Below are 18,901 nucleotides of genomic sequence, written 5' to 3' on the forward strand. Positions count from 1 at the left end.
TTTTAGAGGGAGAAGAGGTAGAGATAGACATGAAATAGCTCCATTCCTGTCCCCTGACCAGGGATTGAACCAGCAACCTCTGCCCTTCTGGCTGTTATTCTAACCAACTGAGCTTTATGGCCAGGGCTATCTGCAGATTTTTGACTGCATGGGTTGTAGACACCCCTAGTAACTTATGTTGTTCAAATGTCAACTGTATGTCTTTGATAACTTCTGCCAAGCTACTCCCTTGTCATTACATTACCTGGATTGTCAGTCTTCCTGTTCCCTTGTGGCTTTCTATATCACTGCACCAGACTGATCTTTTTTAAAAAGATTTTATTTATTACTTTTTACAGAGAGAGGAAGGAGGGGGATGGTGAAAAGTTTTAACTCATAGTTGCTTCAGTTTAGTTGTTCATTGTTTGCTTTTTGTGTGTGCCTTGACCAGGCTAGCCCAGGGTTTCGAACCAGCGACCTCAGCATTCCAGGTTGACGCTTTATCCACTACACCACCATAGGCCAGGCCAGACTGATCTTTTAAGAAGAAATCAGGCCTCATCTTAGCCCTGTTTAGAATCTCCAATGTTTGCCATTATATTATACTTTTGGATCTTCTTTAAACTCATATGGCCTATGACAGGGGTCCCCAAACTTTTTACACAGGGGGCCAGTTCACTGTCCCTCAGACCGTTGGAGGGCCGGACTATAAAAAAAAAACAAACTATGAACAAATCCCTATGCACACTGCACATATTTTAAAGTAAAGAAACAAATACAATATTTAAAATAAAGAACAAGTAAATTTAAATTAACAAACTGACCAGTATTTCAATGGGAACTATGAGCCTGCTTTTGGCTAATGAGATGGTCAATGTCCGGTTCCATATTTGTCATTGCTAGCTGTAACAAGAGCAACACCGCGCTTTGCGGCGCCGCCATATACAGTACTCCAGGATCCTGTGCTTCTCTCACTGACCACCAATGAAAGAGGTGCCCCTTCCGGAAGTGCAGCGGGGGCGGATAGTTTGGGGACCCCTGGCCTATGAGATTGCTAGTCATGAGTCTCCAGTTAGCCTTACCTTGTGAAGTCTCATAAGCATCCATTTTGCTCTTCAAATAGATGAAGGCTGTTTTCACACCAGGATTTCTGTTTGCTAATGGCTCACAGAGTGGCTGGAATGCTCCCTTCTGATCTTCACTGGTTCCTTTTTCCGTTCAGGTTTATGTCCCTTTGTCACCTCTTAAGAGTCCTCTGCTTCTTTCATTTGGTTCCACCCAGCTGTTCTCCTTCCTTCTCACCTCCCACTGTATACACTGTTGTTTTGTTTTTCATGGTACTTATGACTATTTGAAATTTTAACGTATAATAGCTATTATCTGTACCTGCCACTAGACTGTGAGCTTTGTGAGGAACTTCTTTGTTTTTCATGTGCTGATCATAGAGTAATTCTATTATCAATCTTGAAAGATTACTGTATTGTACCATAACATGCATAGTGGCCACACTGTTTTATACTCCCAACAATGCACAGGGTTCTGATCTCTCCACATCCTTGCCAACACTTGTTATTTCTGTTTACAGTTATGTGTATGTATGTGTGCACACTTATACATATTCATGCATTGGGCAAAATGTGGAAAATACCGCAAGTTTGAAATAGATGTATACAGAGTGGCTTTCATTTCTGCTCATCCTTTTTTTCTTTTGGCGTGTCTGCTGTATTTTTTTGTTTGTTTGTTTATTGATTTGAGAGAGAAAGAGAGACGGAAACACCTCCTGTGTGTGCCCTGACCCGGAATCAAACCCACCACCTCTGTGTATTGTGATGACGCTCTAACCAACCGAGCTCTCTGGCCAGAGCTTTGCTACATCTTGTTTTTCTTTCTCCTCCACATTTAACACTTTGGCACATATCTAATATATTATTCTTTCATTAATTTTGCTTGATATTTGATGTACTCTTTTATTGAGAAGACCTAAGTTGCTTTTTATTTTTGTTTTTTAGTTTTTTATAGCTTCTGCTTAAATTTTATTACATATATGTATATCTATATATATCTATAGAGAGAGACATATGTATATATACATAGACTATTCTAAATCTACTCCATGTTACTCTTACCATTTTTTTTTTCCATTTCATTTTCCTTCAGTATTTCCTGTGGAATATTTGTTTACTTTTGTATTTGTTGTACTTACTGTTGGGAGTGAAGTTGTTTTGTCAGATTGTTATGGGTTTTTGTTGAAAAGGGGACTTACTATAGATTGCTTGGCCAGTTTACAGATTCTACAATTTCAGGGCAAGTTGAGAGGGAACCAGAGTCTGAGAAGAGTTAGTGCTTTTCTGAGTTTGCTGAGTCATTTTAGACCTGACTGGAACCAAGCCTCTAGTTTGCCAGCACACCAGCCACACAGTCCAGTACCCTGGGTCCTCCCCATGCTGCTGGGGGTCCAGTGGGTGCAGATTGCCTGTTGAAGTGACTTAGAGGAGAATCAGTGGTATAAATGTCACAGCTATATGGAAGTCATGCTGCCTCCCAAGCTTGGTGAATTGTACGAGTGTGTTTGAACCTATTCAGTTGGCTACTGCCTACTTTTTATAAACCTTAATATGTGTTTCTTTGTTGTTTAGCTTGTATTTTTTCTTGCTGTCAGTGAGTACTTAAAGCATTTTCAGTCCCTGCTTTACTTCTCTTAATGTGTTTTGGAATTACGCAAGTAAAGAAAGTGTATGTTTTAATGAAAGTATTTTTAAAGAATTACCATTTCTTATTTTGGTTCTCTTGGCTTTTGTTTTTCAGTTTTTAAAGGATATACTCTGAGTTGTAGATAAAAATATTTTTATGTGTTGATGGGACCAGAAACATAGACCTGTGGTTAGAAAATTTTCTTAGATCAGTGAACATTTCAAGAGGCAGTTTGGCTTTGTGGTAGGCATTGGGGACTCGGAAACTGGATTGCCTAAATTGAAATTTAGGCACTGGATTCACCACTTAGTGGCATTAGGCAAAGTAAGTAAGTACCTGTGAAGTTTCCAGCCCCAAACAAAGAAAATTGAAGGTTTTCTAACTAGCTTATATCTGTCATAATTTAACCAGTGACTTTTGTGTTTAATTCATAAGAATACTCCAAAATAGTGTAAGGTGTCTGCAATATTTTTAATCTATATTCTCTCAGAAGGAGAGTTTCTATATTCTAGGTATCTCTCTGAATGTACCTGGATTCCTTAGTTCTTTAAAAAAACATGTTAATCATATTTTGAGATTCTGACTTATCTGCAACAGGCCTACCTGTCCACAAATTAGATTTGTGGAATCTAATTCTTCAAGTTAAGTACAGTATTTGTAGCATTCGCCCTTTTGATAATTCTTCATGATTTCTTGGGAGTAATTGTCTCAGAAATCATGTTAGTCTGAAGTAGTGGTTTTCACTTGAGGACCAGTGAACATAGGAAACTTATTTGGGGGACCGCTAAGTCAGAAATCACCTTGAACATAAGTGAATTTGACTAATATCGATGAGTCTTTACCTGCATACAACATGAGGGTGGTTAACCCTTTTGCAGACTAGCATGAGATTTCTGGTGGACTGTCTGCAGACCAGCAGTTGAAAAACATTGGCCTAAGTATTTCTTACTTGTACTCCAGTGTTCTGGATTGTAACTGATTATGTTAAGAGATACGCATTTAATTAAAGCATGGTAGTTCACATTATTTTCTTGCCTGATTTACCATATTTTTCACTCCATAAGATGCACCTGACCATAAGACACCTAGGGTTTTAAGGAGGAAAATAATAAAAAAGATATTCTGAAACCAAATGGTGTGTTAAAATATTTAATAAAATACCGTATTTTTTTTTTCCTGAAGTTGGAAACGGGGAGGCAGTCAGACAGACTCCCGCATGCACCCGACTGGGATCCACCTGGCACGCCCACCAGGGGGTGATGCTCTGCCCATCTGGGGTGTCGCTCTGTTGCAACCAGAGCCACTCTAGCGCCTGAGGCACAGGCCACAGAGCCATCCCCAGCGCCCGGGCCAACTTTGCTCCAATAGAGCCTTGGCTGCGGGAGGGAAAGAGAGAGGAAGGAGAGGGGGAGGGGTGGAGAAGCAGATGGGCGTTTCTATGTGCTCTGGGTGGGAATCGAACCCAGGACTCCTGCACACCAGGCCGATGCTCTACCATTGAGCCAACCGGCCAGGGCCAAAATACCGTATTTTTCACTCCATAAGATGCACAGGCATTTCCCCCTCCACTTTTTTTGGGGGGAGTGTGTCTTATGGAGTGAAAAATACAGGATTTTCACTCTTCTGAGTTTTGTTTTCTATTTAAAGATATTAGACTGAGTGGCAGCTTTTCCCTCCCTCCTCTTAGAACTTACAGGAAATATAATAAATAAAACCTAGTATAGTCTGTATCATTTAACTGTAGTAAATATTTTATTAAAATATGTTACATAAGTATACAAGATAGTTAAAAGAAGAAGGGGGATAAATAGAGATAAAATGGAAAGAAATGAAGTTGAGATACAGATGCAGTGAAGTTAGAGGTGGAGCGATGTGCTGTTCAGTAAGTGGCTGTTAACCACATGCACTCCTTACACTGAAACTGAATACATTTACACTCTCAGCACTAGTGATATTGCAAATGTTCAGTAGCCACATATAGCTCTTGGCTACTGTGTTAGGTAGTACAGATCTATAACATTCCTATTGTCACAGTAAGTTCTATTCATCATGATTGGTAAAGATTGCTTAAAAGATAGGTATGGAAAAAATGGAGAAATAGATGTATAAAAAATGAAGAAATTACATTTACTATATAAGGTGTATGTAATAGCTCTGTTCTAGTAAGAGAAAGGGTGCTGTGGGTACCAACCTGCCAGTGGCCATATTTTTAGAAGATGGATTACTGACAAATGAAGGAGAGAACCACATCCTGGCATGTACCCTCCTAAAGGTGGGAGCACTTACACAAATTCTCTGTGCCCAGAAGTGGAGCACCTGAAGTAGGTGGCTGGAACAGCACACAGTGACTGACTACAGCAGTGGAAACGGAGGTCAGGTGTGCATTTTTCCTCTGTGGGCCAGGTAGCGGGGTTGAGGAGTCTGTGTGGGAGCTGGGAGCATTGGAAATGCATGTGTCCTCCAGGCTGGTGAGGCCCAGGAGTGGTGAAGGTCATCTGTATCTGAAAAACCAGTTGCTGTTAGTATCCATTTTGGAACTTGTCCACTTGACTGACAACCTAAGCAGGTGGAGTATAGTCTAGTTACATAAAGATAATACCATTGGGCGTGACCAGGCAGTGGTGCAGTGAATAGAGCATTGGCCTGGGATGCTGAGGACCCAGGTTCGAACCTCTGAGGTTTCTGGCTTGAGTGGGGACATGACCCCTTGGTCACTAGCTTGAGTACCAAAGGTCACTGGCTTGACTGAAGCCCCCTGGTCAAGGCACGTATGAGAAAGCAATCAATGAACAACTAAGGTGCTGCAACTATGAGTCGATGCTTCTCTGTCTGTACCTCTCCTCTCAAATAAATAAACAAATAAATAAAAGACCACCACCATTGGGAAAGGTAATACCATTCAGAAAGATAGTAAGACACATTCCGAGAGAAAAACTTTCCCCTGGAAAATAGTTTGTAGAAAAACCAGCAAAGTAATGTAAACTTTAAGAAAAATGTCTGACCTGTGGTGGCACAGTGGATCAAGCATCAACCTAAAATGCTGAAGTTGCCGGTTCAAACCCTAGGCTTGCCTGGACAAGGCACATACAGGAAGCAACTATGAGTTGATGCTTCTTGCTTTTCCCCTCATTTTCTCACTCTCCTCCCATCAATAAATAAAAACCTGAAAAAAGTTCCTGAATAACTGTAGAGCTCACCCCTAATTAGTTTCAGAATACAAGGTGTCTACACAGCCACATTATGACAAGCTCTGTACTTTATTTTCAATTACACTTAACAGTCGGTATTTTCAGGTGTACAGCTCTGTACTCTTATTTTGATTAACAGAAGAATGGGAATACTAGGCAATAGCAAGGAAGCAGTGGCATCAATGCCATAGTAGCTGTGAGATGAGAAATGAGGGGAACAACAGAACAACAAACAGATATTTGTGTTGAGCTGGAATGCTGAGGTCCCAGGTTCGAAACTGGGATTGCCAGGTCAAGGCACATACGGGAATCAACTACTATGAGTTGATGCTTCCCATCTCTCTCTCTCTCTCTCTCTCTCTCTCTCTCTCTCTCTCTCTCCTCAAAACAAAACAAAAAAACAAAAAAAAACAACAACCATACTTTGTGGGGTTTTGGAAAACAAACTATATTGAAACCATTTAAGCAATATAATCAGTGCTCCATCTTTGTGCATGATGCATCTCTAAAAGTGAATTTAAAAAATAAATTATACTAAATTTTAGCAACAAAGTCATATACTGGACATTTTTTCCCCCAGAGAGATTTTATTTACAAAATTTCTCACTATATTATTTGAGATGTAAAATTAGTAAGGACATAATCTATTAAATATAAACTTTATTTTTTATTTTTCTGAAGCTGGAAACGGGGAGGCAGTCAGACAGACTCCCGCATGCGCCCGACGGGGATCCACCCGGCACGCCCACCAGGGGGTGATGCTCTGCCGCGACCAGAGCCACTCTAGGGCCTGGGGCAGAGGCCAAGGAGCCATCCCCAGCGCCCGGGCCATCTTTTGTCCAGTGGAGCCTCGGCTGCGTGAGGGGAAGAGAGAGACAGAGGAAGGAGAGAGGGAGGGGTGGAGAAGCAGATGGGCGCTTCTCCTGTGTGCCCTGGCCAGGAATCGAACCCGGGACTCATGCACGCCAGGTGTCGACGCTCTGCCACTGAGCCAACCGGCCAGGGCTAAATATAAACTTTTAAAATAGTTTATCATTCTCTTGGCTAAATTTAAATAATAGTAGTCTGGAAGACTGATCTTCAAGAAGGGTTGAGTTTCAGTGGGTTGAACTGGAGCTCAGGATGCTGGTGGTTGGGTGGCAGTCCCATCAACTTCAATCTGTCAAGCAAAGTACATATGTGTACCAGTTTGCTCTCTTGTGTTTCTTATGAAATGCGCAGAAGCAGTATCCTTGTCTTCAGATTCATGAAATTTCCTTTGCATTTTGATCACTGGAATCTTTTGATGCTGAATTCCAATGTAGAATTATAATCTTTCCTCATTTTTCTTTAGTGTGGAACATACAGTTAACCAGCTGAAGCCTAGGGAATATGTGAGGGAACCTGAACATTTGCCACTCTTAGCCCGTCTGATTTCTATCCTTGCTACTTATACCCGTCAGCACCCACGTAACTCCACAGACTACTGTAAAAACTGAGATGCTGACTGTAGCATCACCATGAGGTAGCTAACTAATGTGTGAAAGCCTGGATTCTGTGTCAGAAAGTGTTCTGGGTTATCTGTATAGTGTATACATAGTATATGTTAGGTATATTGGTATACAGTGTAGAGAGACATTTCACACAAAATGGACTTGGTGTGAAAGTTGGAGGTGTCCTGTAGATAATGCAGATCTGGGCATTTCGTGGTACAGTTGTCAATGGGGGCACTATTAAGAGTTTCCTTTGGCAGTAAAACATAGGATGAAGCCAGGGAACAAAAAGTAAAGAAGAGAGAAAAGAGGACAGAGGAGAATAGATAGGAACCAAGCACAGCTGTCTTCGTGGTGCCCGAATTGACTGTTGCGTCCCATCAAGCAGTTGGTGTCACATATGCTGGATGGCCCACTCTCCTCAACTCCCTATCTACCTACAGCTGTGACGATTTATCCTCAGGGAGGAGTGGAGCATCTGGCTTCATAGTCCTAGTGAGGTAGAATCAATTTCAGGATGTCAGCTTTGCTCTCTGGCTAGATTTTATTCCAAATGCAGTCCACTTTATTGCCCCTTTCTGACTAATCATTGAGTGCTATATCCCTTCATTTGAACTTGGGTAGTCAAAATGGGGGGGGAAATCCATTAAGCCTCTTGAGCCTGTAATAGCTTCTTAGTTTTAGATTATCAGAATGCCTCAGTCTCTTGAATGAAATCTTCCAATACTGCATACAGCAGGGCTCGGGAACCTTTTTGGCTGAGAGAGCCATGAATGCCACATATTTTATTTTATTTTGTTTGGTTGGTTTTTTGTATTTTTCTAAAGCTGGAAACGGGGAGGCAGTCAGACAGACTCCCGCATGCGCCTGACCGGGATCCACCCGGCATGCCCACCAGGGGGCGATGCTCTGCTCATCTGGGTGTCGCTCTGCCGCAATCAGAGCCATTCTAGCACCTGAGGCAGAGGCCACAGAGCCATCCTCAGGCCCTGGCCAACTTTGCTCCAATGGAGCCTTGGCTGTGGGAGGGGAAGAGAGAGACAGAGAGGAAGGAGAGGGGGAGGGGTGGAAGAACAGATGGGTGCTTCTCCTGTGTGCTCTGGCCGGGAATCGAACCCAGGACTCCTCGCCAGGCCGACACTCTACCACTGAGCCAACCGGCCAGGGCCTACATATTTTAAAATGTAATTCCGTGAGAGCCATACAACAACCTGTGTACCTTACGTATTATCCAATAAAAATTTGGTGTTGTCCTGAAGGACAGCTGTGATTGGCTCCAGCCACCTGCAACCATGAACTGCGGTAGGAAATGAATGGATTGTAATACATGAGAATGTTTTCTATTTTTAACGTTATTTTTTTTTATTAAAGATTTGTCTGCGAGCCAGATGCAGCCATCAAAAGAGCCACATCTGGCTCGCGAGCCATAGGGTCCCGATCCCTGGCATACAGGAACCATTGCTGTATATTAAGTTGATGAGAAATTACCAGTGTCTCTGTACCTATTCTGAAACCCTACTACTGCATTTAAGCTTTATTGTAGGGGAGATAATTTAAAATTTCTTTTTTTTTTTTTTTTTTTTTGTATTTTTCTGAAGCTGGAAACGGGGAGAGACAGTCAAACAGACTCCTGCATGTGCCCGACCAGGATCCACCCAGCATGCCCACTAGGGGTGACGCTCTGCCCACCAGGGGGCGATGCTCTTCCCATCCGGGGTGTCGCTCTGTCGCGACCAGAGCCACTCTAGCGCCTGAGGCAGAGGCCACAGAGCCATCCCCAGCGCCCGGGCCATCTTTGCTCCAATGGAGCCTTGGCTGCGGGAGTGGAAGAGAGAGACAGGAAGGAGAGGGGGAGGAGTGGAGAAGCAGATGGGCACTTCTCCTGTGTGCCCTGGCCGGGAATTGAACCCGGGACTTCTGCACGCCAGGCCAACGCTCTACCACTGAGCCAATAGGCCAGGGCTAAAATTTCTTTCATAAAGTAGTAACAAATACTTAGCATTTTCTTTGTGTCGAAGTACTGCTTTAAGCACAGGTACTCGTTTTATTTGCCACTGTGTGAGATGGAGACTACTATTATACCTGCTTCATAAATGAGAATACTGAGACACAGAATTATTTATAGATTCAAAGGAAATTTGAAAAATAACATTCAAATGAATACATGAAAACCATTTAGCTCCTGAGAACATTTTGATATGTTTTCTCTGTTCTTTTAAAAGTTATACATTGCCTGACCTGTGGTGGCACAATGGCTAAAGCATCGACCTGGAATGCTGAGGTCGCCAGTTTGAAACCCTGGGCTTGCCTGGTCAAGGCACTTGTGGGGAGTTGATGCTTCCTGCTCCTCCCGCTCCTCCCCCCTTCCCTCTCTCTCTCTTTTTGTCCCCACTCCCCCAAAATGAAAAAATAAAATCTTAAAAAAAAAATTTTTTTTAAGTTACACATTAAAAGCATTTTTAAATTAGTTACTAAAATTTTTTGAAAACTGTTCTTGGTTAGTCTTCAGTGAGTTTGGATTAGAATAATCAACTGAAAATTAGGTTCTGGAACTTACCATGTAAGTTGTGTAATATCAAGCCCATTTTTTTCCTCATCTTCAAAATGTAGATTTTAAACTTAATTTATAATACCGCTTCAAGCTCAAATTAAGTGCTTTTAACTTTTTTTTCTATTTCTTATAATTGACAACTTCTAAGTAGTTTAATTCAAGTCATAAAAGTAATATGTAGAGTTTAAAATTCTCTTTCCTTATCCCCCCCAAATCTTTACTAACAAAAACAATACATGTTTATTGTAGAAAACTTGGAAAATAACTAAAAAAGCAAAACAAACCACTCACAGGTTTACATTAACCACAAACATATTTTGATGTATTTTGTTGTACTCTCTTTTGTTTGTTTTAAGTAGTTCTATATATTCAATTTTATTTTTTAAAATTATTTTTAACATTGTATTAAGTAGCCAGCATTTATTGTATCTTCATTTTATTTTTATTTTTTTTTATTTTTTAAATTTTATTTATTCATTTTTAGAGAAGACAGAGAGAGGGAGAGAGAGAGACAGAGAGAGAGAGAAGGGGGGAGGAGCTGGAAGCATCAACTCCCATATATGCCTTGACCAGGCAAGCCCAGGGTTTCGAACCGGCGACCTCAGCATTTCCAGTTTGACACTTTATCCACTGCGCCACCACAGGTCAGGCCGTATCTTCATTTTAAACAGGAGTGAAACTTTAAAAGAAAAAGATAATGAGGTATATTTCTCTACATTGGGATAAATAAGTTAATACTTATTGGATCTATTAAAGGAACTAAGTGTATGTGACAAATTAGTGAGTGGATGTTTTACTGTCAAGAATGTTGGGCATTACTTGTTTAATAAAAGTCCTTATTTCCTGTAAGTCCAGTTCCTTCAGTACACCATTGTAATTTATTGGGAGAGTGGTATTCTTGGTAACTAAACATGTAATTGACTTACCTACTCATCACTTGAAGTAAGATTTGTGTCAGACTAGAAATTGTCTTTATATCTGTACACATCAGATTTGTTCAAGCAATATGTGAACCTCTTATGCAATTAAATCAATCAAAATTTTAAGGAGAGCCTTATGTCATTTAGATAAACTATGATCTCACATAACTCCATCAGACTGAACTTCCTAAAGCAAGCATTCTTTGTAAAGCATTCTTCAGATCTGGTTATGTTTAGATGATGGAGAAAGTCATTGCTTTATAGCAAAGTCTGTTCTATTGGAATTTTTCTAAGAGCAAGTTATATTATACCAATATAAAGTAAATTATTGGCCTTGGCCAGTTGGCTCAGTGGTAGAGCGTTGGCCTGGCGTGCTGGAGTCCCGGGTTCGATTCCTGGCCAGGGCACACAGGAGAAGCACATCCTGCTTCTCTACCCCTCCCCCTCTCCTTCCTCTCTGTCTCTCTCTTCCCCTCCCGCAGCCGAGGCTCCACTGGAACAAACTTGGCCTGGGTGCTGAGGATGGCTCCATGGCCTCTGCCTCAGGTGTTAGAATGGCTCTGGTCGCAACAGAGCAACGCCCCAGATGGGCAGAGCATCGCTCCCTGGTGGGCATGCCGGGTGGATCCCGGTCGGGCACATGCGGGAGTCTGTCTGACTGCCTCCCCATTTCCAACTTCAGAAAAATACAAGAAAAAAAATGTTTTAAAGTAAATTATTGGAATTCTTTTAGGATTAATAAGCTTAATACATTTTAATATTGAAATAAATTATATGCAACAAAATGCACAAATATTAAATAGGCAGCTTCTGTAAACTTAATAAATTTTGATAACATAGATGATAGACATGATACTATAGTAATATGTTTTATATTTTACTTCCTAATGAGATTTTCATTAGCAACTAGGCGGTGGCACATTGAATAGAGCATTGGACTGGGACGCGGAAGACCCAGGTTCAAGACCCTGAGGTCGCCAGCTTGAGTGCAGGTTCATCGGGTTTGAGCAAAAGCTTACCAGCTTGAGCCCATGGTCACTGGCTTGAGCAAGGGGTCACTCGGTCTGCTGTAGCCCCATGGTCAAGGCACATATGAGAAAGCAATCAATGAACAACTAAGGAACTGCAACGAAGAATTGATGTTTCATTAGCTTTAGACTTTAGATATATATAGCTAAATACAGCTTGGTTTTAAAATGTGTGTGTTCATGAAGCATCCAAAAGATTATTGAATATGAGGAGAACATGGGCATTCTTAACTTCCGAGTTGCCAGCCTTTGCTACCAGGAGAGTTCAGTTTACATAGGGCAGAAGGAACAGTGGATGTGTTACATATGCCAAGACCATTCTGGCAGTTAGAACTGCCTAATATGAAAGGACTATTTAATAACATATGCCAAGACCATTCTGGCAGTTAGAACTGCCTAATATGAAAGGACTATTTAATAAAGTAATGAGTTTCAGCTCTGCCATCTACATCTACAGAAAACTTTAAACACAGCCTAGCTCCTCACAGATTAACATAAAACCTGACAATCAAGACCTACTTACCTCAGTTATTATTACCCAATGATCATTTTCAGCTTTCAGAAAAATTCTAGCACGTGCCAAAAGGCTAGAGCAAGCTGCAGAGATTTTTTAGTGAGAAACAGATTTCTGTATGACACAGATTTTGGAATTATCAGACTGGAAATCTAAAATAACTGATTAATATGGTAACTCTAATAGAAAAGTGGACACCATGTAAACTACAGATTTAAGTACACGTGGAAATGGTTAAGAAAGAAAATCAATGCTAGAAATTAAAAACAACTGAAGAATGCCTCTGATAGTCACTTCAATAGACTGGACACTGGTGAGGAATAACTTAGTGAGCTTGATGACAGTTCAGTAGAAAACTGAGATGAGGCCCTGGCTGGTTGGCTCAGTGGTAGAGCATCGGCCTGGCGTGCAGGAGTCCTGGGTTTGATTCCTGGCCAGGGCACACAGGAGAAGCACCCATCTGCTTCTCCACCCCTCCCCCTCTCCTTCCTCTCTGTCTCTTCCCCTCCCGTAGCCAAGGTTCCATTGGAACAAAGTTGGCCCTGGCGCTGAGGATGGCTCCATGACCTCTGCCTCAGGTGCTAGAATGACTCTGGTTGCAACAGAGCAGTGCACCAGATGGGCAGAGCATCGCCCCCTGGTGGGCATGCCAGGTGGATCCTGGTCAGGCGCATGCGGGAGTCTGTCTGTCTGCCTCCCCATTTCCAACTTCAGAAAATACAAAAAAAATAAAATAAAACTGAGATGAAAAGCAAACAACCCATTCAAGAATTGAGACAATTTGGAAAGGTATAGCACACATGTACTTGGAATACCAGGAGAATAAATGAAGTTGAAGAAATATTTGAAGTCATAATGGCCAAGCATTTCTAAAATTGACAACAGACATCAAATCACTAATCAGGAACATCAGAACAAATGCCAGGCAGAATACCAAAAAATCTAGTCTGCTCTTAGGCTTATTGTATTCAAACTGCAGGAAACCAAAGACAAAGAAAAAACCTTGAAAAAAAAATCCCCAGGGAAGAAACATCTTAACTTATAGGATGAGAATTACAGTGGTGGGTTTCTCAACAGAACCATGATATCAAGAAGAGCATGGGGTTAAAAGTGTTGAAAGAAAACCATCAACCTAGAATTCTATATCCAGTCAAACCAAGTGAAGGATAAAATAGTGAGTTTGCTGTTGGAGGTGGTCCAAGAACAGGTTCAAGGACAAGATAATTGTATCTAATGTTAACTGTATTCTATGATATATATAAACTATTAGCTCTGGGCAATGGTAGTATGTATGCCACAAAAATGTATTTCATTGATTTTGAGAAGTGTTACAAACCTGATTCCACTCTTAGAGCTTCCCTCTAGACATGAGCATATTGAGGATTGGAGCAAGGATGTTGCAAAGAAACTTATTTTTACTCCAAAACTGCCTAGACCTCTGGTTTATGGTTTTCCTAGTAAGACCTTGTGGACTGTATTTCATGGGACACCCAATTTGGGAAACACCAAATTAGCTGACATGACCCTGAGATACTGTGATTCTTAACTGGATAATGTATTCTATGGGAGTGAGGCTAAAAAAGTCACACAGAAAATGAAAGTAATTTAAAGATAGCATGATTAAGTCAACTTCCTCATTTAAGTATCAGTGAAAGTTGAAACATGACTTTGATTGTTCCAGGGTCCCATCCAGGATATCACATTACATTCACAGACTGTTCTTAGCTGTGGCACTTTCCGTGTGTTTGATGACTTTGATGGTTTGGGGGATTATTAGTGGTTTTGTAGCATGTCCTTCAATTGAGATTTGTTTAGTGTTTGTCTCACAGACTAGGGCTAATGTGTTTTGAGAAGGAAGACCATACAGGTAGAGTGCCATTTTTTATCATATTTTATCAAGGGTACATTCCATCAATATGACTTACCAGGCCTATGTGCCCTTGATTGCCTGCCTGGGATAGTGTTGACAAGATTCTCCATTGTAAAGTTAGTCTATTTCCCCCTTTTCATACTGAGAAAATAAGTTGCTGTGTGCAGCTCACATATAATGCATAGAAATTCATACGATATGTAGTGCTTTAACTGAACCTTTTTGAAATATCAACTTACAATCAATTTTTTAAATTGAATTCACAAGAACTTGGAGAGCAGATATTCTGAGTTGGTTAAGGATAACGACTGAGGTCTTCAGGTAGTGGATGTAAACAGTTTTCTCAAAGTGCTGGATTATAGTCACAGCACCCAAAGCATCTGTTGGGAAAGCTAGTATTTTTCCTTAAAAAATAACAATTTTCCAAATATATGCTCACTACTTTTTTCTCATTCACTTTTGATATCTTTTTTTCACTGGGAACAATTATGCAATCTGCTATTAGCTCACTTGTCTTCCTTCCTGTGATTCCCAACCAGGGGAGGGAGGGGCCTTGCCATCCCCTATGGTGCACATTTAGAATCATGGAAGGTGTGTGTGATACGATGGCCAATTCAGAAAATTATATTCAATATAAATACATTTTTCCTGACACAAAAAAAACCGGTTTGACAAAACCGTGGCTGACGGATGTATGGAAGGTAGAGTGGGGTAAGAGGAGAAAATGGTTGAAAATAATGGAGAAACCCTGCTGTGTATGCCCTCATTTAAGCCTGATTGGCTCATACACATCTCAAGATTTTCAATAGATTCTGTTTGCTCATGATGAAACAAATTTTTATTTCTAGCCCAGAATGCTAGAATCACATTTGCTCGAAGCAGAACTATGAATCCATTTCCCCATTAAAAATGATACTATTAGTGGTATTTAAATCCTCAGACTAACTCACAAAGGCTCCCCCCCTTAACAGTTTTATTGAAATATAATTCACATACCATGTAACTTACTCATTTAAAGTATACAGTTTTTTAGGATAGTCACAGGATTTTGCAATTAATAGGATTTTTAGGTTTACTAATTTTTTTGTCTACCGTGTATACCAATTGGCTGAGGCTCACTACAACCTGTAATTTTAGAACATTTTTGTCTACCCTAAAGGAAACCTACCTATTTCTACACCACCTGGCCTCAAGCCCTAAGCAACCACAAATCTCACTTTTTAAAAAAATTTCTCCCATAAATTCCAAAAATTTATTTTTTAAGTCATTTGAGAGAGAGAGGAAGCTCACATGTGTAGGGGGGTGCGGCGGGGGGGAAATGGGGAGAGAGAAAGGGGGGAGGAGCAGGAAGCATCCACTCCCTAATGTGCCCTGACTCTGCGACCTCAGTGTTCCAGACTCACTTTTGTCTCTTAATTTTTCTACTCTGGATATTTAATATAAATGGAACCACACAGAAAATGGCCTATTTGGCTTCTTTCATTTCTGTGGCTATGAATGTTCATGTATGAATTTGTGTGTGGACACATTTTTCTTTCTTTTGTGTTTCTAAAAATAGAATTTTGGAGTTATATAGAAACTCCATATTTTTTAGCAACTGCGTAACTGTTCCCCACCATGGTAGGCCCTTTTGACATTTCTACCCATGATGCAATATAAAAATTTTAGGACGGCAGCCTGGATTGTACAATCAGCGATCAGATTTCATCCAGTTTTGTCTTCAGACTAACATGAGGTGATTTAACATGAGGCAGTTTACTGCACTCTGTCTTTAAGATGAAGATAGAAAGTTTTCTGTGACAGTATCAGAAAGCTTTTGACTGCTGCTTTGTTCCTAATTTGTGAAAGTATGATTGCACAGGTTTATGAAGGATAACCTCTTCTCATAGAAGTATTAAGAGGATTAAAGGAGATAATTTTATTGTGCCATGTATACCAATGGGCTGAAGGCTTTTAATTGCCACATCATCTGAATCAAAGGATTAAGAGAAATATTTTTTAGTATTTTTTTTATTAAATTTAATGCAGTGACATCAATAAATCAGGGTACATATGTTGAGAGAAAACATCTCCAGATTATTTTGACATTTGATTGTGCTGTATACCCCTCACCCAAAGTCAAATTGTCTTCTGTTACCTTGTGTCTGGTTTTCTTTGTGCCCCTCCCCTCCCCCACCCCCTCTCTCCTTCCTCGCCCCATCCCCCCTCCCCCCACCCCCATTGCTATCACATTCTTGTTCATGTCTCTGAGTCTCATGTTTATGTCCCATCTATAAATGGATTCATATAGTTCTTAGTTTTTTCTGATTTACTTATTTCATTCCGTATACTGTTATCAAGGTCCATCCATGTTAATGTAAATGATCCGATGTCATCATTTCTTATGGCTGAGAAGTATTCCATAGTATATATGTACCAAAGCTTTTTAATCCACTTGTCCTCTGATGGACACTTGGGCTATTTCCAGATATTCGCTATTGTGAACAATGCTGCTACAAACATGGGGGTGCATTTCTCCTTTTGGAGCCGTTCTATGGTGTTCTTGGGGTATATTCCTAAAAGTGGAATAGCTGGGTCAAAAGGCAGTTCGATTTTCAGTTTTTTGAGGAATCTCCATACTGTTTTCCACAGTGGCTGCACCAGTCTGCATTCCCACCAGCAGTGCAGGAGGGTTCCCTTTTCTCCACATCCTCACCAGCACTTATTCTGTGTTGTTTTGTTGATGAGCGCCCTTCTGGCTGGTGTGAGGTGATATCTCATTGTGGTTTTTATTTGCATTTCTCTAATGATTAGTGATATTGAGCATTTTTTCATATGCCTATTGGCCATCTGTATGTCCTCTTTGGAAAAGTGTCTATTCATTTCTTTTTCCCATTTTTTGATTGGATTGTTTGTCTTCCTGGTGTTGAGATTTACAAGTTCTTTATAAATTTTGGTTATTAACCCCTTATCAGACGTATTGTCAAATATATTCTCCCATTTTGTAGTTTGTCTTTTTATTCTGTTCTTATTGTCTTTAGCTGTGCAAAAGCTTTTTAGTTTGATATAGTCCCATTTGTTTATCCCGTCTTTTATTTCACTTCCCCGTGGAGATAAATCAGCAAATATATTGCTCCAAGAGATGTCAGAGAGCTTACTGCCTATGTTTTCTTCTAAGAGCTTATGGTTTCATGGCCTACATTTAAGTCTTTTATCCATTTTGACTTTATTTTTGTGAGTGGTGTAAGCTGGTGATCTAGTTTCATTTTTTTGCAGGTAGATGTCCAATTTTCCCAACACCATTTGTTAAAGAAGCTGTGTTTACTCCATTGTATTTCCTTACCTCCTTTGTCAAATATCAGTTGTCCATAGAGCTGTGGGTTTATTTCTGGGTTCTCTGTTCTGTTCCATTGATCTATATGCCTGTTCTTATGCCAGTACCAGGCTGTTTTGAGTACAATGGCCTTGTAGTATAACTTGATATCAGGAAGTGTGATACCTCCCACTTTATTATTTTTTAAGATTGCTGAGGCTATTCGTGTTCTTTTTGGGTTCCATATAAATTTTTGTAATATGTGATCTATATCTTTGAAGTATGTCATTGGTATTTTAATTGGTATTGCGTTAAATTTATAGATTGCTTTGGGTAATATAGACATTTTAATGATGTTTATTCTTCCTAACCATGAGCATGGTATATGTTTCTACTTGTTTGTATCTTCCTTAATTTCTTTTATCAATGCTTTGGTAATTTTCCGAGTACAAGTCTTTAGTCTCCTTGGTTAAGTTTACTCCTAGGTACTTTATTTTTTGGTTGTAATAGAGAAGGGGATTGTTTCCTTAATTTCTCTTTCTGACTGTTCATTGTTGATGTATTAAAATGCCTCTGATTTCTGAGTATTGATTTTATATCCTGCCACTTTGCTGAATTCATTTATCAGGTCCAGTAGTTTTTTGACTGAGACTTTAGGGTTTTCTATATACAATATCATATCATCTGCAAATAATGATAGTTTTACTTCTTCTTTTCCAACTTGAATGCCTTTTATTTCTTCTTCTTGTCTGATTGCTGTGGCTAGGACTTCCAGGACTATGTTAAATAAGAGTGGTGAAAGGGGGCACCCCTGCCTTGTTCCTGATCTTAAGGGGATTGCTTTTAATTTTTGCCCATTGAGTATGATGTTGGCTGTGGGTTTCTCATAGATGGCTTTTATCATGTTGAAGTATGTTCCCTGTATTCCCACTTTGCTGAGAGTTTTGATCATGAATGGGTGCTGGATTTTATCAAATGCTTTTTCTGCATCTATTGAAATTATCATATGGTTTTTCTCCTTCTTTTTGTTTATGTGATAAATCACATTGATTGATTTACGAATATTGTACCAGCCTTGCCTTCCCAGAATAAATCCCACTTGATCATGGTGTATGTGTGATTTTTTCCATATATTGTTGGATCCGGTTTGCTAATAATTTTGTTGAGGATTTTAGCACCTATATTCATCAGAGATATTGGCCTATAATTTTCTTTCTTTGTGTTGTCTTTGCCTGGTTTTGGAATCAGAATTATGCTTACCTCATAAAAGGAGCTTGGAAGTCTTCCTTGCTCTTGAATTTTTTTAAATAGTTTGAGAAGGATAGGAGTTAGTTCTTCTTTGAATATTTGGTAGAATTCAGTTGTGAAGCCATCAGGCCCTGGACTTTTCTTTGTT

At 40.1% G+C, this 18,901-nt stretch overlaps 1 protein-coding gene across 1 annotated transcript in view; it reads left to right on the forward strand.

Annotated features, from left to right (window-relative positions):
• Positions 1-18,901, forward strand: part of RPRD1A (regulation of nuclear pre-mRNA domain containing 1A) — a 77,827-nt gene that overhangs the window by 49,033 nt on the left and 9,893 nt on the right. The gene's annotated exons all lie outside the window — the stretch shown is intronic.

Source organism: Saccopteryx bilineata, chromosome 11, assembly GCF_036850765.1.
Source record: "Saccopteryx bilineata isolate mSacBil1 chromosome 11, mSacBil1_pri_phased_curated, whole genome shotgun sequence".
NCBI classification, from domain to species: Eukaryota; Metazoa; Chordata; class Mammalia; order Chiroptera; family Emballonuridae; genus Saccopteryx; species Saccopteryx bilineata.